The 12,678-nt window shown below is 38.7% G+C and overlaps 1 protein-coding gene across 2 annotated transcripts in view; it reads left to right on the top strand.

Moving 5' to 3' along the window:
- Positions 1-301: 301 nt before the first annotated feature.
- The window catches only part of tln1 (talin 1), a 131,734-nt gene continuing 119,357 nt past the window's right edge, over positions 302-12,678 (top strand). For both annotated transcript variants that reach the window (XM_067434179.1, XM_067434180.1), the window contains exon 1: positions 302-473. The gene's annotated coding sequence lies outside the window, so the exon portion shown is untranslated. The remainder of the gene's footprint in view (positions 474-12,678) is intronic.

Raw genomic sequence — 12,678 nt, forward strand, 5'->3', positions numbered from 1 at the left:
ACGCTTCATCTACAAAAGCTAAATTGATCAAATAAAGCAGTAAGCAGGATGGAGCGGATGATATTATTAGACTCTAAATTATGAGCTTCTTTAATTATTTTAGCCTATAGCTACCGTTACAAGAACATTTTGTCAAAGTGTTTAAACAGTTTTTAGATCTAAATTACCTACATGTTATATTGGGTCGTGTTCCAAACGTAGTAAAGCAATTTAAAGGAAGGCTAAAACAAAACGTAAACATAATTTGAGAGTATTGAAGCAGCGTCTGTTAGATGTAGTGATGTGTGTGCGTGAGCGCGCGCGCGCGCTGCAGGGTGGAGTTTAACACATCGCCTCAAAGCAACGGTGCAGAAATCACTTCTGACATTACATACCAGCATTTACTCTACAGGAACTTTCTGCTGGGGGACAGGGATTGCTCTAATATTGATTATTGTCCGAAGGTGGACAACTAGAGCTCGAAGAAAGCTGAGGTAAGAACAAAAACGAATTCGCTTGTCCAAGTTGACACACTTGAGCTAAAGCTGCTAAACTTTTTCAAGGGTGGGAAGTTTCCTTCCGATGCGAACATCTTGAAAACTCTCAAGATATGATAAACGATAACATTAAATATAGGCGTTAGACGAGATTTTGTATTGTTTTGTGCTTTTACATTAAACGCTTAAGTTAATTGTGACGGTTCCAGAGACGCGGTGAATAAGGCTTTAGATGCGACCTTAGCACATAAAAGTTGACTTTTTTCTCCTTCTGAGAGCCTCTGGCGAATAGGCTGTTTTTGATATAACGGACGAAACAAGGTGAGACGTTAAACTCTCAAAAGGCGCTATTAAAGTGCATTTTAAAGAATGGTCATGTCGGTCCTTCCCTTTAAGTGATTGATTATGGCCTACAGCTTTGTAAACTGAAGTGTAAAAGACTCACGTCACGGAAGGAATGAAGCCCGTGAGACACTGTAACTGTAAAACTTCAGTGTGAACGCGGCCTACAGCGACTGCACTGCAAACGCGCATGCTATTTCTTCAGCAGAAGAAACGGGCTGTTATCCCTGTCATGTTTTTACTGTGAACCGTGTGTAAACACAGACGGTCCAAACACGTCGACGCGGATGTCAGTTTATTTCATATGCTTATGTTGACCATGGAGTTGTGACAGTTTCACGAGTGTGTGGCTTGTGGAAATGATAGTTTCCCCTATGTTGGTTTTGTTTCTTTTTTCTTTTGCTATGTGTCTGCCGTGAAGTGTGCTTTGATAGAGGAAGTAGTGCTTGAGGAATATGCGCCCTCAGGGAGAACATAACTGAGCTAAGATCGGGTGTGGTGAGAGAGCGAGAGACATGCAAACTTGCAGGAAGAAACAGTTGCAGGAGATTATTGAAGTTGTTACTAATTTAATCCAGGATTGAAACTAACTGTCCACTCCTCTTCTGTGAAATCAATGACGTTAGTTTTGGGAGATATTGCACTAGTACTGTGAGCTTGTTGATTTTTGAGAGATTGAGCCTAAGACTTCTGCTTAGTTAGTAGTGCTCGAAAGAGCATTCAGTTCAATTACATCTATAAGACCTCACGGTTCATATTTGGACAACCCATTCATTTGTGAAGTAGTAAATGGGTTAAAAGGTCCCACACCACTTCTGCATGCTGAAACAATGTCACACTGAGCTGGTTAAGCTCTTAAGTTTAAATTGTTATATTGGCTCTTAAGATTAAAATGCTTTTTTTTATATTTCCTTTTAGGTTTTTATATTAGTAAGAATGTGAAGCTCACCCTTGAAGAGTAAAATTATATGCAAAAATATGCAGTTTGTAGCAGATTTATATGGCCAAAGGTTAAGAAGAAATTCTGATAACTTGTCTTGTAAATTAGGGCTGTTTAACGATTAATCGCATCCAAAAAAAAGTTTGTACAAAACATATGTGTGTGCTGTGTATAATTATTGTGTGTATTTGAATACACACGCACATGTATATATTTAAAAAACAGTTGCATGTTTATATACTTTTATATTTTATATAAATATACTTTATATATAAATAAATAAATAAAAAAATAAATTAAAAAAAACTTAAATATACCCGTGCATGTGTGTGTTTATACATAATAATTATGCACAGCACACATATTATGTAAACATAAACTTTTATTTTGGATGCTAAAATGTATGTAAATTTATAACCGTATAGCAAACTACTTGCATAAAATGCTTGTCTGTCTGCCAATAATGTCTTCGATTATATTTAAAGGCTTTTTTTAATAATCAAACCTCTGTATAAAGGTTGCTCAAGCCTGATGCATCGTTTGCATTTTTACATGGTTTTTCCAAAATAATAGGGGTGTAACAATAGCCTCATGTCACGATTTGATACATGTCACGATACCGAACTCATGGTACAAATATCATTGCGATACTTAAAGACATATGGAAAAAGGTTAACAAAAAATGTACTGTTGATTAAAATGCTAAATTTGGTATTACATTGGGGTCGGTACACCCAATGCGCAGGACAATGCTGACACCAGAATTTATATTCTAAAAATATTAATGATTCTCTGAAGGTTGAAAATACAGAATCACTTTAGATGAATATGCTTGAACTCTCACTGGCTAGATATATTTAAAATAATGAGGCCAATTTTTACTGGAAACATAAGACAATTGCCGTTATCAAGACCCATATGCCCCCATTGCATTATTATATTCAACATTATATTTAGTAGTTGTGTATTACTGACACTTAAACTCTGTAAACTAGAATATTTTCTCACACCAGAATTTTCATTTTGGGTGAACTACACAATATGTTGTCACTTTCCACAATACATATTGTTGCATATTTTTATTGCAATATATTATGACACAATATATTGTTACACCCCTAATGGATAATTAAGTAAAAGTTGCTTCAGTCCAGTAAGGGTTGAAAAAAATACTGATAACAATATAAAGTGATTCTTATATAATTATAATCAGTGAAGATTTCACAGCAAAAACACATGCATCAAATTACAATTAAACTAAAAGGCCTTTTACTTGCTAAAATGTATAAACTATCAGTCAGAAGATGCATGCAGTAGATTGAATAAAACAGACTTTTAGTTTCCAGCAACACTGTTCTTTTAGAGACCTTAGACCTTCCTGTATCAAATATGAAACAGTGGTGTTTCTTGTGCCGTTTTGGAGAAGGATGTCTGTCCATATGTTTCCTGGTATTGTCCTCATTAAAACCCAAGACATGTCTGTGGTGTTCTTTATTAAACGTCAGCACACACACGGACAGTCTTCTCCAGTCCGGTGCAGTGAATGATGTGTGCACACGGGCTCCATGCGGCCAGCAGCATGTTTCTCTGCTCCCACCCCACCGTGTAACAAGCATGCCATTGAAGGCAAACTGGGTAGAATTGTGGTGGGCTTCAGAGAAATGAAGGCTCTCTTTGTGTTCAGTGGTCTGTAAGGGTGCAGAGATGGAGTGGATGATGACCTGTTCGTCCTGCTAACTCTGATCAGCCCATAGTTGGAGTCACGTTAGTACTTCAGACACAATCTTCATGGTTTAAGACTTAGTCACTAGGATGTCTGAACTGCTAGTCAGGGGTACATTTCCCAAAGCCAACTACGGTCCCAAGTTCTGACTTTTCCAACATAATTCAAAGGAACTTGCTGCCATAAGCCCTATTTGGACGGGATTAGATTAACATGGGGACGTGGGGGTAAAGTAATTTTACCTCAGGACGTCTGTAATATTAATGGGCAATTTGCACGCGATAAGACATCTCAGTAAAACTAGCAGGAGTGAGAGAAGTAACTCGCTTTACGCACCACGTTAACCTCCTTGTCGTCATGTGCGTATGACGGTGCTGTTATGACTTGGACAAACACACAACATGAGCACCAGTCTGAAAGCCGTCTCCTATATATATATATAATATATCTATATATAGGTCCAGTGTAACGCTTCTGATTAGATTATGTTGGTTAGGCTTGGGCGGTATCCAAATTTTGATACCGTCAAACCTCCTCGCTATTTTACCTCGGTATACGGTATTACCGTGAATAATTAAAACATTATGATGTAAGGCTCAGACAGCGTCAACAAACTGTTGGCTTGGCTTATATATATATATATAGGCCTATATTTTTATTTTATTTTTTACATTTGAGCCCCTGCCCCTGAGAAACTCTGCACGTTTTATGCTTACCGTTATGAGACAATTGTCAGACAATTGACATTTTTTTTTGTGAGTCCCATGTCCACTTGATTTTTGTGGAGTTCATGCTTATTGCTTACATTGCCAGCTGTGTGACAAAAGGCTTCGGCAATATTACAGCATAGTCCGAGGGTGCGGTCGGTTTTTCATCCACGCAGCAGTGAGTGGATGGTGGTTTCGGATATGCGCCCTTAGGTTCAAGGTATTTCCATCTCTCGCGGTCATCTTTTTGTTGCACAATTTGCAAATTGCCTCGTCTGTATTTACCGTCAAAACCCAAAATACTTCCAAACTGCAGAAGTTTCGAGACCGAATAACTCAGTGCCTGACTCGCCGTCTTTTCCCCTCTCTCTCTCTCTCTCTCTCTCTCTCTCTCTCTCTCTCTCTCTCTCTCTCTCTCTCTCTCTCTCTCTCTCTCTCTCTCTCTCTCTCTCTCTCTCTCATCCAGGCTGTCACAACAACGCATACACATATTTAGGCATTTAATAAATAAATAGTATTTAATATGTTCAATTAGTTTATGTTTAATTAGTTCAACTTATTAAATATTTAATAATTAATTGTTGATCAGCAATATGTAAGTTGATCTGTTTTTTTTTTGACGGTTTGACGGTATTGAAACTGATACCGTTGCTATTTTTAGATCCCGCGGTATACCATTTTACCGTATTACCGCCCAAGCCTAATGTTGGTAATAGATACTTTTTTCTGGAGCTAAAATAAGTGTTGTGCCTCTAATAAGTGCTTTTGATATTCTTTTTGCTTTAAATAATATACGGAAAATACTGGAGGTTTGGTCCACATTTACAATGCAACCGAATGCTTCAAGCGCCTCCATGCCCGCAAAACGCACTTTTTTTAACTTTTAAAAGCGTACCGAGACCAACTCCTCAAGGAGGTCTCGGTGCGCTTAATTGGTCCGCTTTTGGTGCGCATGTGAGCGCGATTGCTGCTCACACCTGACCAAACGAAAGAGGGAAGCGAACTATAGTAAACGGAACTAAATGAGGCGGGTGTGAAAGCACCCTTAACGGAATAGTTCACCATAACTTTGAATATTAATTGCTTGATGCAAAGGATAAATTAATGTGTGTTATGTATGTGCTTTTATGAGTGTTTATACAGTTTAAATTAAATCTGTTCATCATACAAAAGTCATCATATGACTTACCTTTACAATATCTTTATGAAGTTTTATAAGCATCAAAGTTTTAGAGCGACGGGACTCTATCCTGTTTCATTAATTTGTGTTTCAAGGATTAACAAAAGTGTTATGGGTTTGGAGTGTGAATGGAAGTGAATAAGGGTGTAATATTTTCATATTTGGGTGAACAAATCTTTTAAACATGATTTGAGCTTTAAGCAAAGAAACTGTATAGTAATTATGTAAAAGTAAAATGGTAACTTCTCAAGATAGCACGAGTGTCGGAATTCTTCTGAAAGAACAGGATGTGCTCTGTCATTCCCTGGGGAAAAACTACGCTAGTAACACTCAAATCAACACATACAAGAAGAGCAACGTTTACTGGTGCTACAAAAGTTCACACAAAAATGAAAATTTTACTCAACCTCAAGTCATCCTAGCGGTATATGACTACCTTCTTTCAGACGAACACAATTGTTATATTAAAGTTATATTAAAAAATATAATTGCTCTTCCAAGCTTTGTATGTGAGTGGATGGTGGTCCAAAAAGTGCATCCATCCATCATAAAAGTGCTCCACACGGCTCTGGGGGGTAAATACAGGCCTGAAGCAAAGCGATGGGTTTTTGTTAAAAAAAAAACACAAAAAAAAACAACGTATTTAAAACTAAAAGCAGACTGCCTACACAACTAGTTGACTTGAGGGAAATGACCCGTGACGGAGAATGTAGGAGTAGCGTAAGCTTTGGCGCCTTTCGCGGTTCAAACAAATAGGGCTGGGCAACAAACTGGGCTTCTCTTCTTTTATATCGAAATCCTTTGACATTTCTAAGGTCAGGGGTTACTCTTTTGCCGTTAAACGATGCGTATGGCTGTCTGTCGGAAGCTAGTTATTTTAGTTTATAAAGTTTTAAATATGCATAATTGTCTTAAACAAATGCATTGCTTAACTTCCGAAGGCCTTTATTAGCTCCCTGAGCCATGTGGATTACCTTTAAGATGGATGGATGCACTTTTTTGATGCAAAATCCAAAATACTTTTTTTTAAAATCACAACCCCCTTTTACTCTCATTATAAAGCTTGGAATTTGTAATATGTTATTTAGATTGTGTTTGTCTGACCAAAAGAAGTCATATACACCTAGGATAGATTACGGGTGAGTAAATTAGGGGGTAATTTTAATTTTTGGGTGAACTAACCTTTTAATGTTAAAGTTCTAGTCTAGTGGCACCTGTTATTGTAGCTTTTTAACAGGGTCAGTCAGCCATGCTGTCGTTATGCATTTAATCATCAGTGAAATCAGAAAAACACTAATTTATGATTCCCGCAGTTTGGTCCAGCATATGCTTCAACATGTTAGGCCATATGCATAGCTGACAACTGCTGGATTTATGGCCCGAGCGGACGCGGGGTGGCCTACACTCGCTCCCGTTTTGGAGATCTGGACTGCTAGTTTGTTTCTCTCGGCAGTATTTGGAAGCAGCCATATTTGGTCAAAGCAACTTGCACTGTTATTCCAGTGGCAAGAGAAATCATTTGGAAGCCAATTCTATTGCCTCAGCCTCTAAAACAGTGGCAGTCTATTTAATTTATAAAGCTGAATTCATTGGGTGGAAACTGTGATGTTTTATAATACCAATTAACCCCATTAGATTAGACAGTGAATAATCGTCTTGGAGGAGGCTGGGACACACAAATACTATCCATTCTACTCAACTGTTTTATAGCTAAATCATGACTAGATCTCAAATGAATAATCAGATTTATTGCCATTAAAGTGTTTTTTGTTGTTGAATAGTCATTAGAATTATGTTTGCCGTTGACTGATGGGAATGATATTTTAAACTTGCTTGATAATGGAAGCAATGTCCAGATGTTCTCCAAAGAGCCCACAAGATGGCATAGAATGGAAAACATGTTCAAAAGTTCTAAATAAAATATTGACTACATGTTCAAGTCATGTATAATATATGAAAATGAGCTAGTGCTCCACAGTAATGATGCTGCAGCTGTGATTTTGTGATGCATGGTGGCGGACTGAATTCGTAATATAGGTAGGGCTGCAAATATGAATAATCAAAATAATTACTACTGATTAATCAGGTCGGCGCACTATGCACACCACATTACAGCCATGAATAATATGTTTCTGTGGATCAAACTCCTCCGGGAAAACAGTAGAGGACACTGAAGTGAGCTGCTGCTGCTGCTGCTGGAGAAGTACTCAGCATTGTCCTAAACATGAGAGTTTCATATTAAGCTTCAAACAAACTTATTTTGACATGGCTAGACCTGTCCGGTGCTCTGGAAGATGGGTGTAGATGCTGATCTATATAAGTTAAAATGTTATAGAAAGTTAGAAAAGTATTTCCTTTTTTGCATAAAGACTTGTCCTGACAGCAAGCGGGTCCCTGCCAAACTTCATAGACTTCAGTGAATAAGAGTGATCGCCAAACAGACGGAGCGCAATAATCCAGACTAAAATATACATTTTGATCATTAAATGTGCCATTTGTAGAATTTTAAACCTACAAGTATGTGTATTTTTTATGATTGCAGTATTGGGCAGGATGTAAAATATATACATTTTTAAATAAATACCCATTTTTTTAAAATCCAAAGTAGAAAATACCAAGATATATACCATACAGTATAATGCCATTCAACCAAAAATACTGAGATATGATTTTTTTTTTTTTTTTGGGGGGGGGGGGGGGGGGGCATATCACCCAGCCCTATTACAGCCTAATACAAACTCTTTACTGAACAAAAAAAACCAAAGAATAATTTGCTTGTTGATTAATTTGAATATCAAAATGAATGATTGTTAGTTACAGTCCTGCTTGAAGAAATCAAAGAATGTGTCTCAAATGAACAGTTGACATGACACTGGATGTGCATTGATGATCCTGCACACCTGTAAACAGTGTCTGCTTAAAGAGGCCCTCATGTGTTGGTGGACTGGTTTACACAAAGTGACACTTCCAGTGTACACAGCAATGTCGAGTGTCTGGCTCAGTATGGTGCGAGACATTTAGGATTGCCAGAAATGTCATAACTGCTGTGTGAGCACATGCTTGGTAAAGCAGTTTGACATGGTCATCTTGAGCTGCATATGTGTGAATAGAAAAACTGCTGAGTTCTTGCCAGGTTTTGAGGGGGAAAGGTGTTCCGTCAGTGTTTTCTCCAATACAACATATCTTACTGGCTAAAGCATGGACATTGCACTGCTTGTCTTGTGAATTATACAAATATATTATAAGTATTTGTGCTTGTATGGTGAAATTTTACGTATGGTCGTAGTATGGTCATATTTTGCGCTTGAAGGGTTAGTTTTCCCAAAAAAGGTGAAGAGCTGGTCTCTGTGCGCTTTTAAAACAAACTCTGGAGCGGTTTGTTTGTGGTGAGAATGTGATCCGACCTCTAACAGAACCAACTGCAAAAGTACTGATCGTTTTTGGACTAAACCAGCTGCCGTAGTCAGCTGCGCTGACATTATGTGCATGGCATTATTACCTGATAGATCGTTGGCAATATTTTTGGAGGATGAGCATGTCAGAGTTAAGTAAGGGATAATGTACACCCAGCCGGTTGTTAATGTACACCTCCGCTTCGCGTCGGGGTCCTGATCACTCTGTCGGGGTTTATTCTGCGATAAAAACCGGCTGGGTGTACATTATCCTGCTTATTACACGGCTACGAGTCTCAAATAAATAATTATTAGACACAAAATATTGTCTCGAGATTAAATATTTTATTAGCTCTTACACAAAGCTTCCGCGAAGGAAAACAGTTCCAACCTGCTTTAAGCCTTTATATATTGCTGAAGATTTGCCATATGCCCTTGCTAAATGTTGAAAATGAATGCTGAAAGGGTTAGTTCACCCAAAAATGAAACCAAGCCTATGATTTACTCACCCTCAAGTTATCGTTGACATTCTTCTTTCAGACAAATACAATCGGAGTTATATTTAAAAAGTCCAGGCTAACGTTAATCCCAGCAGTTGTTGTAGTTGTGTTTGAAGTCCATAAAAAATGCAGCTGTCCATCAAATAACGTGCTCCACACGACTCCGATGGGTTAACAGAGCCTTCTGATTCGAATCGATGCGTTTGTGTAAGAAAAAGATCTATATTAAAAACGTTATAAAGGAAACCTGCCTTGATGTCTTCCATTGTAACCCACGGCTGTTTATGCCACAAGATGGCGCCAGCGTTAAGCATAGAAGTAGTACCGGTCAAGTAACTCGTAGTACCCGTATGAGCGGGTGTTATCTGGAAATAACGTACCGCTGGAATGCGCGATTGACCAATCAGAATCAAGTATTTCACAGAGCCGTGTAATAAGAGTCATTAATGCATGCCTCCAGTTGAAGTGACAAGCGACGCGCGCTCGCCGTTTGTAGTGCATTTAGAACGTTGTTTTCAAGTCACATCTGCACTTCATTATAGAAATGTATTGTTTGCATACTGTGGTAAATACACACAATGTAATAGATTATGGCCATGGAAAAAACTAGCCCGTGCAGTCGTCTCTCCATAGTGTTATTATAGTTTGCTGGCTTTTCCTCTTCTGTTGGAGTTTTCCCACATGTAAATTCTGACCAATCGAAAAGCAGTTTAGGAAATACGTCATGGCCAATGAGTGATGTAGATGTTGACATGTGGCTGCATTTTGGTTTGTTTCAACTGGTTCGGACCAAAGCAATCAGTGTGGTGTGAAAAGGAACCAAAAAAGCTGAAAAATGCAACAATTTATAATTGTTTGCCTTTGGTTCAGACCAAATGAACCAAACTCGAGATGTGAAAGCACCCTAAGATATTTTATATTTAGTCTGAGAGCTTTCTGTCCCTCAATTTAAAATGGTATACTGTCCCTTTCCAAAAAGGTAATAACAACATCATCAGAGTAGTCCATATGTGACATCCATTGGTTGGTTAGAATATTTTGAAGCATCGAAAATACATTTTGGTCCAAAAATAACAAAAACTACAACTTTATTCAGCATTGTCTTCTCTTCCGGATCTTTTTAATACGCGTTCAAGACTCTGCAGTATGTCTGCTGACGTGTTCTCTGGTGCGTCCGAGTCTGAGGGAGACGCATGCTTTAAACAAAACAACCTTCGCAAACATGTCTAGGGATTTCGACACAGGAAGATTTGCATTTTTTTTGCTCAGCCATATTTATTTGAACCCGAATACATGGGCGTACAAGATAACACTTCAGCAGCGTCACTGTGGAGTCGCGAACGCTAATTGACAACAGACCCGGAAGAGAAGACTGAATAAAGTCGTAGTTTTTGTTATTTTTGGACCAAATTTTTTTTTTAATTCTTCAAAAATTTTAACAAACCACTATCACATGGACTACTTTGATGATGTTTTTTATTACCTTTCTGGACATGGACAGTATACCGTAAATATATTTTCAGTGGAGGGATAGAAAGCTCTTGGACTAAATATCTTAAACTGTGTTCCGAAGATGAACGAAGGTCTTATGGGTGTGGAACAACATGAAGGTGAGTCATTATTGACATAATTTTCATTTTTGGGGGAACTAACCTTTTAACAGCCATCTTGGAAGGTTGTGTATGAGCTCCTTGCAGTGCTTCATCATGGTATTGTTTAGGGCTGGGTCGCTAGACGATGGCATTGTCTATCGCTGATGGCTGACAGACATCACTATGTTCAGCCGGTATTGTGTGCCCCCCCGCCTCCCGCAAATAATGAATTTGTTTCGATCACAATACAAATTACATTCAAAACAGTTCAATGAACAGTGAGCACTATTTAAACACTAAAGATTTAATTGTGCAAAAAACGGCAACTAAATTATAGGCTACTAGATGATGAACTAAACCAATGATATTCAAATGGTGCAACCGCGATTCGCATCCGGACCCCGGCATCCGGACTGTGAGGCCGAACGGGAGCACCATTTTCCTTGTTTCTAGTTGAAGTGAGCAGAGTGTCAAAACAGCAGCGCAGATCACCCCACAAGCGCTCAGGATCGTCTGTGGTAATGATGTTATAGTAGTTTTATCTGAAGCCAAACGCGCTTCATTCAAGCCCTTTAAGCTACGTGAGCATTCTTTCTTTCTCTAGACGCGCGCTACATTAACAGAGCTTAACACTGAAAGGCAACCCTTTCCTGTACACATCGTCTGATGCCAATTTGGTAGACATCGCCCAACCCTAGTATTGTTATGGTATGGAATGCATTTAGGAGGCATGTCTGTCATGCATTAAAAACAGCCTACATAGATGGCTTTCTACGATTCTCATGTCTGTTCTGGTAATGTTATAAAGCCAGAGCTCGTGACATGCAGCGTTTTGTGTTAGGAGAGCTGGTCTGTGCTGTAGCAGATGGTTTTTGTGTGTTAGAGAGAGACAACAGCTGCATTTCTTAGATAGCTGCATAGAAGACAGACACATGACGGAAGAGCGACTGAAGACTTCCTGTTTGTGTGGGAAAGTGGTCAGAGGAATGTGGCTTCATGTCACTGGGCATATCTTCCCATGATCCATGAGAAATCACCTCACTACAGACACATTTGTGTATGCAGATGAGTATAAGCTGTCATTAGAAATTTGGAGTGAGGCGCTAGAAACATGAGCTTCCTGAATCCTGGTGTGATGGAGCCTTTCAAACAGCTCTTTCTAAGCGTGTTTTGCCTGTTAACTTTTAGTGTCCCAGTGCTTTTTTTTTTTTCTTTCCCAAAAACATTGACTATCATTCGAAAGCTTAAAGGGTTAGTTCACCCAAAAATGAAAATGATTTCATTAATTACTCACCCTCATGTCGTTGGACACCCGTAACACCTTCGTTCATCTTCGGAACACAAATGAAGATATTTTTGTTGAAAGCTGACGGCTGAGAAAGGCTTCAGATAGGCCTCCATTGGCATTCAGTACATTTACACTGACCCACTCACAAGACACATAAAGGCACTAGAGACATCGTTACAAAGTCCATCTCACTACAGTGGCTGTACAATCATTTTAAGAAGTGACGAGAATAGTTTTTGTGCGCAAAAAAAATCAAAATAATGACTTTATCTGCCAAGTTATTGTCTTCCGTGTAGGTCTCTGACATGAACTCACCTGGAACTCACGCGATAGCGGCGCTCCTCCTCTTCCGGGTCATGTATTCGAACGGTGGAGCTGCGTCATATTCTTGCGCATGCGTCGCGTTCACGTCAATAACTTAGTGGATAAAGTCGTTATTTAGATTTTTGTGCGCACAATAACTATTTTTGTTGCATTGTAAAATTATTGTACAGCCACTGTAGTGAGATGGACTTTGTAACGATATCTTTAGTGCCTT

Source organism: Pseudorasbora parva, chromosome 23 (assembly GCF_024679245.1).
Source record: "Pseudorasbora parva isolate DD20220531a chromosome 23, ASM2467924v1, whole genome shotgun sequence".
Taxonomy (NCBI): domain Eukaryota; kingdom Metazoa; phylum Chordata; class Actinopteri; order Cypriniformes; family Gobionidae; genus Pseudorasbora; species Pseudorasbora parva.